Source organism: Pipra filicauda, unplaced genomic scaffold, assembly GCF_003945595.2.
Source record: "Pipra filicauda isolate LSUMZ 115617 unplaced genomic scaffold, ASM394559v2 scaffold209_size2725305_pilon, whole genome shotgun sequence".
NCBI lineage: Eukaryota > Metazoa > Chordata > Aves > Passeriformes > Pipridae > Pipra > Pipra filicauda.
The window spans coordinates 662,275-675,146 of record NW_024104320.1 but is presented as its reverse complement, the minus strand read 5'-3'; the positions used below and the strand labels follow the sequence as shown (position 1 = coordinate 675,146).

Here is a 12,872-nt window from a genome sequence, read left to right as displayed (position 1 = left end):
CTGAGCCACCTCAGGACACTGCCTGCAGGAGAGAATGGGAGTTAAGGGCTTTTGTGGGCATTGTGCAGACTATTACATCCTTGCAGTTGGCATAGCAGAGGCTACCACTTGTTTTATTGATGTATGTAACTTAAAGGAAACTGCCCTCCTGAAGGAGAAAGGTGGAAAATAAAACTAGCAAAATCAGGAGAGGGTGTAGGAATATTTTCTACTGCTTTATGCTTATCCTGTAGTTCCTCCACTGTCTCCCCTTTGGCCTCTGTCAGCTGTCCCTGTCACTGTGCCTCCTGAAGCCCTGGTGGGTTTCTCCACCACTAGTGATTGGTGCAGCCTCAGCATTGCTTCACCGTGTAGGAAACTGCCTCTCAGCCAAGCCTGGCTGGATCTTGCTGTGCAGCCAAAGGCACAGCTATCTCTGTAGCAGAGGTGTCAAGGGAGATCTGTGTCATCATCTGAATGTGATAGTTCGCAGGTGAAGGTGTTTTGGTCTAAGATGCCTCTGCAAACTGCAGCAGCAGCGTCATCAGACGTGTGCTGTTCTGAGAGTGCAGCTCTGGCAGCACCATGACCCCAACACCTCAACAGAAAGACTTATCACAGCTCATTGCAGAAGCCCACAGGCAGGAACCCAAGCGCAGGCTGAGGAGGCACAGGGAGCCTGATGAGTGCTGAAGGAGAGGTTACAGATTTCACAGTGCTTTTTAATGCAAGTTTCTCTGACACACATCTGCTTATGCAAACACTGTGTGCTACTGGGCTCAGTAACAGTGTGATAAAGCAGTTTGGGCAATTCCTTTTTTCCTACCTGTATGTCAGTCCCAGTTTGATCTGTGAAATTTTTTTCTTTTCTGTTTTATCCCAACTAGTTATTTTCTATAACAGCTGTGCTCCAGCACCAAAAGCGCTACTATGCTGCATGGTCCACATAAAATATGGCTAACATCAAACAAGAAAGCAGTTGTGCTAAATTTCCTTCCTTTTTCTTTTAACATTGTTATTGTCCCTGATCTCCTTGTAGCTAATTAATTCCCCAAATGCCTTTCTTTTTGCTCACAGTCCATGAGTCTCCTTGTAATCTTTCCTTCTTGCTTCCTTGTAGAGGGATGCATCTTCCAGTCCTTACCCCACTGTTTCTTTGTGGCACTGTACTTCCATACTGCAATAAATATCTATGCCAAAAAAAATCGCTTCTCTCTGATTATTTCCTAATTAACATCACTAATCTCTTTGCTCATCACTTACTTATATTTTGATCCCTTTTCAGACCACTCCTCTATCTGTTGCCTTAACCTCTCGTTGCTTACTTCTTCTACTTTCTTCTTCTTTTAATATTTCTGCTCACATTTCACTCTATCCGAGGAGAAACTGAGTTAAGGAGACATTGACAGATCCTGAAGGAGGAATGGCAGCAGGGGTGCAGGAGGCATCCTACTGAAACGCACAGTTTCTTTGGGAAAAGCCTGATTCAATGTAGCAGGAGCAACGCAGGCACCTGCTCTTCAGGAGCAGTGGCTCTACCATACAGAGAGTATCCCATAGCTCTTCAGGATGCTTAAAAGTTGGCTTCCTGTTGTATTTTACCCTCTGACCCTCTCTTTTCTTAATTAATTTTCCAGTTTTCCAATCTCCCTTACTGGTCCCACTTAGGCATGCCAATAAAACTACTTTCCTGCACAGTGAAAACCTCAGGCAAACCAATTCTCTGAAGTTCAGAGGATAAAATGATGATTCTTCTGGGTTGGCCAAAATAGTTTTGGCCAGTTCCCAGCACTGTAGTGTCATAATTTGTCATTTTTGCTCCTGTTCAGTAGATCTGTGGCTCATTTCGTATCCAAAAATATCTGAAAGCCAGCCAATGAAGTATGACCTGGTCATCCTCAGCTTCCTTCAAGAGACAAGGTAAATCCTCTTATCTGCTTTAGAAACCTGTCTCCTCTTGGGATAAATCATTATCTGAGTCCTCCCAGTTTTTTTTCCATTGATGGATACAGCTTTTCTGGCTTCTTGGGTGATTGTCCCAGACACAGATTTTTGAAGTCTGTAATGTGCAAGGTATCAAGGTAGAGCAGGATCTAGGACAGTAACATGAACAACAAAAATAGTGATGTTACGTTAGGGATTGGAATAATATTTTGAAATTAGAAAGAACAGCCCCTCAAGAAAAATAATAGGAATCACTTTAACAAAAAAAGAAAACAAAATAAAAAAAAATATGGATCAAAATCACTGGGGAGCACTACTAAGGTTCCACTGCACACTCCCATTCAGTGTAAATGGGGTTTGATAGTGCTCTGCTCATCATGCCTCCTCTAAGTGTTGAAAGGTGCTGTTTTGGATAAATCATTTGGCTAATGAGGCTGCTGGGTGTATCATTAATGCTGTATCCTGTGTGGTTCATGAAACCTAAGCCCATACAATGGCCTGGGAGAGAACTCAACTGTTGTGTAATTGAAAATTTTTATGTTATTTACAAAATATGGCAAAATTGAGAGAAGGTTTTACAGTGCATATTAAGCTGTCTGGTGAAAAGAATGGCCCTGCTAAAGCTGTGGTTAAAATAGCTGCTAGTTTGGAAAAAAAAAACAAGGAAGAAAGAGAAGACTAGAGCAAGTCAAGCTCCTAACAGGGTGGTCCTAACAGCACCTTGCCCAGGTGCTAGCAGCAAAAAAGGCCCATTTCCAGTAGGAAAGTGCTGGCCATCAGTCACTGCACACAATGTAGCCTTGGCAGCTGCACTGCTTTTAGGTAGCCATCAAGAAACCTGCCTAGAAAAAAGAGAAGGAAAAGAGTGAAGCAACAAATCTTGCAACAAGATGAAAACTTGAGGAGAGATGTATGCAGGGACATCAGGACAGCTTTGAAGGAACTTTCATTTCTTTGCATAATGTTGCTTCCAGATTTGCTAAGAGCTTTATATTTTGCTTTCTGAGAATAAAAAACTATACCTATAATAGCTATCCCAAAAGTTGCAGAGCCTCAAGGCTAACTGTCCTCTGACACCTAATGTCAAAGTTTGGACACATCCATACTGTTCCTGGGCTCTGGAAGGTCTCCCATCCCCAGAATAGGAAGTCTGGGTGCAGAGAGCCTGAGTTCCTTGAGGAGCAGTAGCTGAGCATGCCAGGGATCTCACAAATAGTTTATTAACACAGAAATCTTGGCTCCATCTCCCACGCACAGTTGAGTTGCAAGGTGTAGCAAAAGTGATCCCACTGGACTTACTGGAGAAGCAAATCCAAGTGGACAAGCAGCGTCTCCCTTAAAGTACTAAATTGAAATATATAGTGGTGTTCGAGCAATGCTTGGGACATCTGAAGCCCATGATGACTTTAAGAGATGCAAGAATAGCTCCTGTAAAGCAGAAGGATCAGTGAAGCCAATGCTGCCAAGTAGTGCCATAGAATGGATTTCTCACTACCAAAACGGGGACCACCTTGGAGGAAACAGGCTGAGGTTTCAGATAACCTGAAGCTACCATAGGGTTCTAGGCAAATCCAAGATGAAGAGGAACATAGAAAGGACAATAGGAAAGAGACAAAGTCACCCTGAAAAATATTTGCACTAAGGCCCTGGAAAAATAGGAAGGAAAAAAAAAAGGAAAAAGAAAAATAGTGTTGTAGGTAGAATCTAGAAAATTGTTTAGAACTGTGAGCAGCGGGATTGTTCAGGGAAATGGTATGCTGTGTGCTGGCTTTGGGAAAAAACCCAGCCCAAAATATGAGTGCATAAATGGTGTGTGATTCACCATCATTTTTCTTCTTAAGGGATCAGCCCATGTGCCCTTAAATGTGAACTGCTTGAATACAAAATAATATTTCCTGTTCTCTTGATGCAAGACCTTGACAGAATGTGGTTCCTTCTGTTCCTGGCATGATCAAAAGGAGAACTGAATGAAATGGTGTGGCAACTGATAATTATAATTAATGATAGACCAGGTCTTGCAATTATTTTTTTTTTTTGCCAGGCTTGGAGAACATATTGCCTGAAATTCATGTCTTGTATCATCTTTGCAGAAAATATGACTGCTGCACTCCCTAAACACTCCCTGGAGTTTTATCTGGTGTGATCACATCCTGTTCCCAGCAAAACCATCTGAGCTTTACCAAACAGTGGATGCTGGATGTGCACGGAGAAACAAACATTTCTGGCTTTACAGCAAACATCCCCACCGGTCCCAGAGTGGAGTGTTTTGCAGACTTGCTCAGTGGAGAGATGAACCAGATCTGAAGAGCGGAGATGCACAACTGCATGACTGACACATGACACAGGAGCACACACCTAGCAAACCAGACCTGTTTCAAGTTAAATTCATGTCCTTTTAATTTTGCACAATGCAAAAAATCTGCACCTTTTGGCAAGTGCAGCAGATACGCCACAAGCAAAGCTATTGACCTGGGGAAGTGAACCTCAGAGACTGCTCCCAACTCTACCACCCAATGATCTTGATCTGCTACAAAATAATGCTCTCCCACCAGATTCCCAAGCCGATGGGATTCAATACATTACTTTTACAATGATGTCTTTTACAATGTTGAATAGTGAGTTCAGTATGGGTGAAAGCTGCTGTGTTTACTCATCTTAAACAAATTTTCACATATGAAAATGAGCACACAGGGAAGAAACCTGGAAGGTGGGAAATTGAGCCTCAGTGCTACATGTCGAAAAGCAGATTTAGTAATAATAATAAAAGAAAAATTGATCCACTTGTGTTGCAAGATTTGGTGGTTTATGTATGTGCAGAGATTTAAGGATATAAATGTTGAACACTGTTGTTATTTAACAATGAATTCCAACTGGTTTAATAAAACACTTGCTTGTCAGTTTATGACAAAATTGCTTTTAATAATGTGCAGTGAAAAGCCTTGCATTTCAGGGATATATAATATTTTAGTGTTCTTACATTTGGTAAACTCAGCACAAACTTGTCTTTAAAATAACTGCATTTACAGTCTGGCCTCTATTCTCAGTGAGGACAAATGTCTCTGTCAATTTTGAATAAATGATGAGAGAAGAAATCATGAGAAATTGAGGAAGCTCCTAACAAGCTGCATAGATGAACTGGCTGGGTGCATTTCTTTGCCTTTGCTTTCTCTGAGCACAGGTGTATAAGGAAATATGTTCACTTTTAGCTACATTCAATATGTAATAAAAAAGAACTTGTTTTTGAGTTACCTGGATGAAAAATGCATCTTTCACTGTTAAAGGACAAACATATTTTCCTACTGTAGTCTAACTCAAATACAATTCATCTACCTGCCTGCCCCGTAGTGGTTCACCCTTGTGCTCAGTCAAAGCAATGAGAAAATGAAGCCCTATAGGAGTGGTTTTTTTTAAAAGGTTATGAGGGATAAAAATAGAGATCAGCAGAGGATTAACTTTGTGGTTGAGACATTGGTGTGAGAATTCGGAAATTTATCTTCAGTTCTGAGCTTAGTCACCTCAGGCAAGTGAATTAGTCTTTCTTTGCCTCAGTTACCCATCCCTAGCATCCCTCTTTACTCACTCTTTGGATATTTTCTGTATTTAGGCTGAAGTCAGGTTATTTCTTTCTATTAATCATTTGTATACTGAGAAGTTAGGGCTGTCTTGTGGGTGCTGCTTTACTATACCTAGAATAATTGAGATAATAGTAAGAAAGGTGTAATTCTACTGCAAACATTCATTCAGGGCTGCCATTCATGCTGTTCTTCCCTTGGCAGAGGAACCCCCCACCTAAAGGTAAGTGGTAATTCAGTTTTGTTGGCATGCCGGGGAAGTTTATCACGAGCTTCTGAAAAACAGGGCCTAAAACTTTTCAAACCAGGTGCTTGTCATTTCTGCAGACTTGTGCTTTTGCAGGTGTCTCAAGCCTTGCAGCTCTTTACTGACTGCTGTGGGATTGGATGCACTTTGCAATGAGCTCCACATCTGCTTAAAAGGACTGAGAAACGGTAAGATCCTTCTGACAGTTTTATTCTGGGAAGAACTCCAAGAATGGATAGCATGACTTTTGGGATATATTTTTCCTCTGGCTCCCAAAGTGTATTAAGAAACAAAGATGACCAAGGAGAAAAGTTATATTCTTATGTACACTACCTTCAATAAGTGCCACAGGTTTTTTACCTCGAGAGTTCAATGCTGCAAAATGGTTTGACATTACAATGGAAACAACACTTTTGGAAAAAAATCACCAAAGTCTGTTTTGATCTTTTAGTAGCTTTCTGTAGTTTCAGGACAAAAAAGTAACTTCTTAACCTTTCCATGCCTCACTATCCTTTTTTAAAATTAAATCAATAAAAATCTGACTAATTTAATGAATAAAAATATTCAAATATTCTTTAATAAAGTAGAAGTCTAATTCTGAAATGAATGGAGAGGATTCCCTTGACTTCAGTGATATTAAACTTACTTATAAAAGATTTTGTCAAATGTCTGAGAGATACATTAATTTCATTATTAAAAATGAAGTTGTAGGAAAAGATCCTATATGAGACCTAACTTTATTTACTGTAAAAGCTGAATTTTCACGTCTGAATTAACGTATAAAAGGTGTGTTATCTTTTAAAGTAGATAGATCCCCTTTGTCAAAGCTGCCACAAACTAGGCTGCCTGTGTTGCTCATTTGCATCCTCATCCCACCTGTGGTCTTTTTATATATACTGGTATTTCTAAAATAATTTTGAATTGACCCTTCATTGCACTCCTCATCCTCTAACTGGTGAATTTTGAAGTATATAATCATGCTTTTTCTACTGCCCTTCCTCATGGTAATGTAACAGAAATATACCCTAAATTATCACATCACCTGCTTTCAAACTGCTCTTTTAAAAAGTCTTTTCCGTGGTGCCCTCAAAAAAGGGGACAAAGGTTTGACTATATTTTCACTAACTCCATTTCTCATAATGACCAACTTCTCCCTCAGCATTTTCCTCTGTCCTTGCATCAGAGTACACCCATCTGCTGTCTCCTGTTTTATATTCTGATTATAACCCCTTTAACATAGGAACTATTGCTTTCTCACTTCTTTTAAATTATCTGGTACAATTTTCTTCTTATCTGTGACTAAAACTCAAGTGTTACGGAAAGAAAATATAGTTATTAAGGTGGTTTAAACTTAAAAATAAAATCATGGTTAGGTAGGTATCTATTTTGAGTGTGTTTCAAATTTGGCTTAGGATCACACAGGTTATTATTACATCTGATCTTACTGAGAGGATATTGAAAAAAGTCTCTAAGCCCCTTTTATTTAGAAGACTTACAGTCTGATAGAAATTTCCAGGTAATTAAGGTGGCCTTGCACGTATTGGGCTGAGTCATCAACGTTCCTAAAATAGTTGACATTACTTCTGTCTTTTTTCTCCAGGATTTCTCTAATTCCATTCTTTAAGTGACTATTCAGAGAGCTTTTATTATAGCTCTTTTTCTTTTTTTTGCCATTTTTTTTCCTTTTTTATCCTCCTAGATGTTTTGTTCAGAAGGAATAAATTTTTTAAATATAAATACTTACTGCCAAATGAGATCCCCAGGATATCAGTGCTCATCTGCAGTTGATGGTCTGGAAGGATGCAGGTCTCCCATAGGTCTAAGTTTGAATTAAACTGAAGTACCTCATGCAGGACTGGATGTCTTAAGAATTGAGCCTTGTTCTCAATGGTCCAGTGGCTCTGTTCATGGTCTCTGGTTGCATTCGTGTTCACGTAGGATAACAAAACATGAATCTTTGTCTTCCTGGCAGAGTCTGCACTTCATGCTACAAGGTGAAGCCATAAAAATCTCTCTTTCATAATTCAGAGAATCATTGAAACATTAGATTTGGAAAAGACCTCAAAGATCACCAAGTCCTACTGTCAACCACCACCACTGAATCATGTTCTCAAGTGCCATATCCACATGTTTTTTTAATACTTCCAGGGATGGTGGCTCCACCACTTCCCTTGGCAGCCTGTTCCAGTGCTTGACAACCCTTTCCATGAAGAAATTTTTCAGTGTTCAAGAAGCATTCGAACAATATTTTTTGATAATGGTTTAACTTTTAGGCTGCCCTCAAGGAGTCAGGATTTAGGCTCAATGATCCATTTGTTCCCACCATTTCTGTTCACTCAGGAGAAAACTTACTGGCCAGGTTACACCTCTCTTTGTGTGCTCTTGGTGCCAGCAAAAAATATCCATCCACTGATGATGTATGTTGGAGTCTCTGCTAATGCTTTACATCTCCTATATTCCTCTATGATCTCAATTTTCAAAAAATGTTATCCTCCTAGGCAAGCTGTGAGAGAAACTTCATTCTGAGCAGCTCTGGTGGAGCTCTCAGCTGCCTGTCACAAGCCAGTTGTTTCCTGCCACCTGGGGGAAATGCCATCAGACTTTGTAGGAAATTTTGCTCATTTTCTGTGTGTGCTTTTTCCTCATATCTTCAAAACCAGGTGGTTTATTTCCTTTGAAATGTTTAGTCAGCTGGTTTATTTCCTTTGAAATGTTTAGTCAAGGGACGTGGTTTCCTAAACACAAGAACTTCAGTACTTTCCTACTCTCTTCTTTTCTGTGTTAGCCTGGAAGCACCTGCTCCTTCAGGCAAACCTTGGGGTGCAGTGAGCTGCTTCCCTGCCAACCTGTCTCATTTCTTACAGAGTGGTGTCCATGGTATCAGAAGTGGAAACCAGGACTTGGGTAATTTTATTAACTCATCTAGAGGAGTTATTTACATAAACTTTGGAATTTAGCAAATACTGGAGGCAAAATACATGCCAAAATTCTTGAAAAGTTGGTTTTCTGCTCATTTTTCATGTTACTCTTAATAATGGTTGGTATTGCTATAACATCAATGATTGATTGGACTACCAACTATTTCATGAACACTAAACCACTCAGAAGCAAAATGGGGTTATGTTCTGGTTTATTTATAGAAGATTTGTGGGAAAAATATAAGCAGCTGAACCAAGACCACATGGGAAATAAGTGACAGAACTAAGACCTTTATTGAAATCCCCTTTTATCTTTTCTGGAGTACGGTAGTTTTTTCCCCCTTCCTTTCTTAATAGCTATTTCTTGGTTCTTGGTCTGCAGTACTTCGAGATGTGGCCCTGATAGGTGGAGTTTGAGAGAGTGTTTAAAATTTCAGTGTAATTTGCTCATTTTCAATTTCAAATGTAATTGCTTCACAGTTCTTATTGGAGAAACACACAATCAGACAGACTACATTTTAGAAAAAGAAGAAGGCAAGTACATGGTCTGTATGTAGCCTGAGTACCCAATACCTTTAAAGAAAAAGAAAGTTTTTATCTTGAGGGCTTGGGATTTTATGCTCCTTAACATCGAGTGTATGATCTAAGCAACTGTCTCATGGTGTCCCTCTGAGAGAACTAGCAAAGTTCAACTATTTATAGTCTGAAAAAACCCACACCTTTACTAACTGTCCTTTACAGTAAATGGACTTTCATAAGCACAGAGATATGAAAGAAGAATCATTTTGAAACACATTTGCTTATTATTTTCAACACAATAAATAACCTTTTAGAGATCTATGTGCATTTCATTTGCATACTTAACAGGGATAAACCTCAGGGTTAAACTCTGTTCTTTTCTTTGCTTGCTCTTATTGTAATTTTTACAATAATGGACATGAGCTACTGAAGCAACATAAAACATCCTATGAATGACCCTCAAAACACTTTTGTGTTTGGTGAATTTCTCCAGTTTTTCATTGCCAAGTCAGAACTTGATAAAACACCTGAGAAACTTGAACAGTGAATCTTTATTTGTCCAGACTCAATTCTCCCCTACCAAGTCCTCTGATAATTTACAGCCTTTTGAAGAGATGTCAAGGTCGGTGTGAAACAGTGACATTTGGTTTAATCATCTTTTTGATCCAATTTGGTTTCCTTTTATCTGGCTGCAGGTACCTGACAAAAGAGAATGATTATCACATTTAGGAAAAAAAAATTGGATTTGCATACTCCAGATTTGGTAACATCATGGAAGAAAAAAATGGTGAGTGACTGACCTGAGTGTTATCTTGGAAGAAGACCTGGAAATCAGGCTGCATTAGAGCAATATAATTGAGAGCTTTCCAGAGGGGAGATATGGCTGGGAGCAGCTTAGCTCTGACTGGGTCCACATGGCAAACGCTAGATAGTGTGACCTTTTGTTACTGGTCTACCTGACAATTTATGGCACTGAAATAAAAATGAGGTGCAGGAAGAAACTGTAGACCACCTTTTAAACTGACTAGGCTAGAAAAGATGCTTGGAGTACAGAAAGAATAGTACATTGGCACCAAATTCTCATGATTTGAACAGGAGGAGATGACAGGTACAGGAGTCTGTGTAACACGTGCGGGGATGTGTGTGCGCGCTTAGTTTTGAGGCACTATCATTTTGAGGAAAGGGACAATATTTTAGTAGACTTTAGTCCTTCTGGCACTTAATTCAATCTGAAACCACCTTTTAGACACACTTTTTGCCTGAGAGCTGAAATTTCCAATTTATCTTGTTTGGTTTATGTAAATTATGAACATTACTTTTAAGACACATACATTGACGTTTATGAGAGTGCCAAGATTTTTCTCTCATAAACCAGCCACAAATGTCTTATTTAAATTCTGTGCTGTAGATTGGCTATTACAATTGCAAGATCAAAATTATTCTTGGAGGTGATAGCTAACACAGCAGCCAAAGACCTTTTGTTCTGTTCTGTTTCTCTTTCTTACCAATTATAATACTTAATAGAAGAAGTCAACATGTTCCTACCACTGCAGAAAATGGATTACTGAAAAAATTCACAGCTTTGGTGTGTTTAGGAACTTGAGCTTAGAAGTATGAGTTCTTGTAGTTTTTCTTTGAGATTTTTTTCTTTATCTTTTCTTTTTAATTTAAATATAACACTTCAAACTCCTATAATGCCATGTAATTGTAAAATAGAGTCTGATCCTGCAGAACATTTCAGATGGAATTAATTTTGGCTGAGTTCAGTTGTCCAGTGAGTCATCTTAGTCAACAGAAATATAGGTGGGTAGTTGACTTTGTAAGATAGATGTCTAGGATAAACAAGAAGGATAAGATTCTGGAGGTGCTGTGGACTGTGTCTAACCTGCACAGATTTCTCCCTAGGGGAAGATGCAGGATGGAGGGGGAAATTTCCAAATTTTAGTAAGGATATTGCTGTGGCCAGTGCTCAGCCCTGAGACTGTGAAGAACTCAAGAGTACTATGATTTATGTACAGGTGCTGTTTCTTCATTGTCTATAGATGGAGCAAATATATAGTTCACTGAGAGACTAAATGTCCAAATGCTGAAGTTGTTTGTGATGACCACATTTTACTGCTGGTTAAACTGATGATTCATTCTGATCACGTTGTGGTTCTTACCTTGCAACCTATGCATGTTTCTAGTCTAATACAGAGAAGTTCCACATGAAGTGGCATGAGGTCTTCCCAATCAATGACCATGCTTACTTGGCCTCACTGTAGGTGAGGATGAGGTTTAGGATGAGGATGAGGATCATCCTCCCTCACATGGGAGCAGGTGTACATTTTTGTCTGCACACTCTATGTGCTCTGTGTGTGTGTGCGTAGGGGCAAGTAATTGGACTCTTAGCACACAGAAGACAATGATTTGGGCAATGATTTGATTGGTTCCAAACATGCCTTTAGGAAAAGAGAAATATGAAGGCTTTGCAAATCTGCATGTGAATCTAAATAATCTTTAGGGTTATGCATGGGTAAAGAAAAAATATCCTCTTAGAGGACGCCAAATACTTTTTTGACAGCATTGCTCAGGGGCCTCTGAACTACGTAAATTGAATAGCCAAGAGCTTTGGGTAAGTCTGTAGGAAAATAGAAGCTCTGTGGCACGAATCTAGCCTTACTTTTAGTAGTTCCTCCCTCCCATGAATAGCACTTTTCTTCATAGGTGCTTTCCAGTACCTGAGAGGAGCATACAAGAAAGATGGAAAGAGATTCTTTGCAAGGGTATGAAGTAATAGTGAGACCAAACACCTCAAGATTTGAGACTGCCAAGATTTGAATCAAACTTTGCAATTGTTTTTGGTTGTTAATCTGTAGTTATAGCTGGACAGTTATCATTTAGCAATTGCTTTGTGAATGTTGTATGCTAGGCTGATCTTTTGTTTTAAGGAAAAGAGAAGACAATCCCAAGATGCATGGGCTATCTGGACAAGAACCCCTAGGAATGAAGTCAGCAGAACTGAGCAGGAACTCTGGGAAAGGTAATTCCAGCAGTGGGAGATTGACAACACTGACTCATTGATCACCTACTCAGAAGGGACCCTTGACCCAAATGGAGGGAAGAGTTACACCCCTGTGGACTAATTAGCATGAGAAGCAAGAGACATAAATAGCAAATAGGGGTTTGAGTACTAATTAATAGAGAGGTTGTGTAATTTATAACCAATGAATGCTTATGCCTCTGTTTGTTAAAATGTATAAATTTTGCAATGTTTTGATGATTGGGGAGACAGCCTTTTGTGGGTTGCCACCTGGATCCGTGCTTTGCACAAACTGGAATAAAAAATAGAAATTCCTCACCTTTGTGTGGGAATTGACACTGTGCACCGGGAACTGGTTTTAGACTGACAGAGAGTAGGTTTAGATTGGATATTAGGAAGAAATTCTTTACTATGAGGGTGGTGAGGCACTGGAACAGGTTGCCCAGAGAAGTTGTGGTTGCCACATCCCTGGAAATGTTCAAGGCCAGGTTGGATGGGGCTTTGAGCAACCTAGTCTAGTGGAAGGTGTCCCTGACAATGGCAGGGGTGCTGTATCGAGATGATCTTTAAAGTCCTTTCCAACCCAAATAGTTTGGTGATTCTATGAAGATTTTAATTTGACAACCACAGAGCATACAGAGATCAGGCTGGCTGTTGGAGGGAGGAGTAGA

General features: G+C 39.6%; 1 long non-coding RNA gene across 1 annotated transcript; it reads left to right on the top strand.

Moving 5' to 3' along the window:
• Positions 1–1,815: 1,815 nt before the first annotated feature.
• Positions 1,816–4,703, top strand: LOC120323192. Its single transcript, XR_005563423.1, has 2 exons — positions 1,816–1,899; positions 4,014–4,703. It is a non-coding gene; the product is annotated as an uncharacterized LOC120323192 (long non-coding RNA).
• Positions 4,704–12,872: the final 8,169 nt, after the last annotated feature.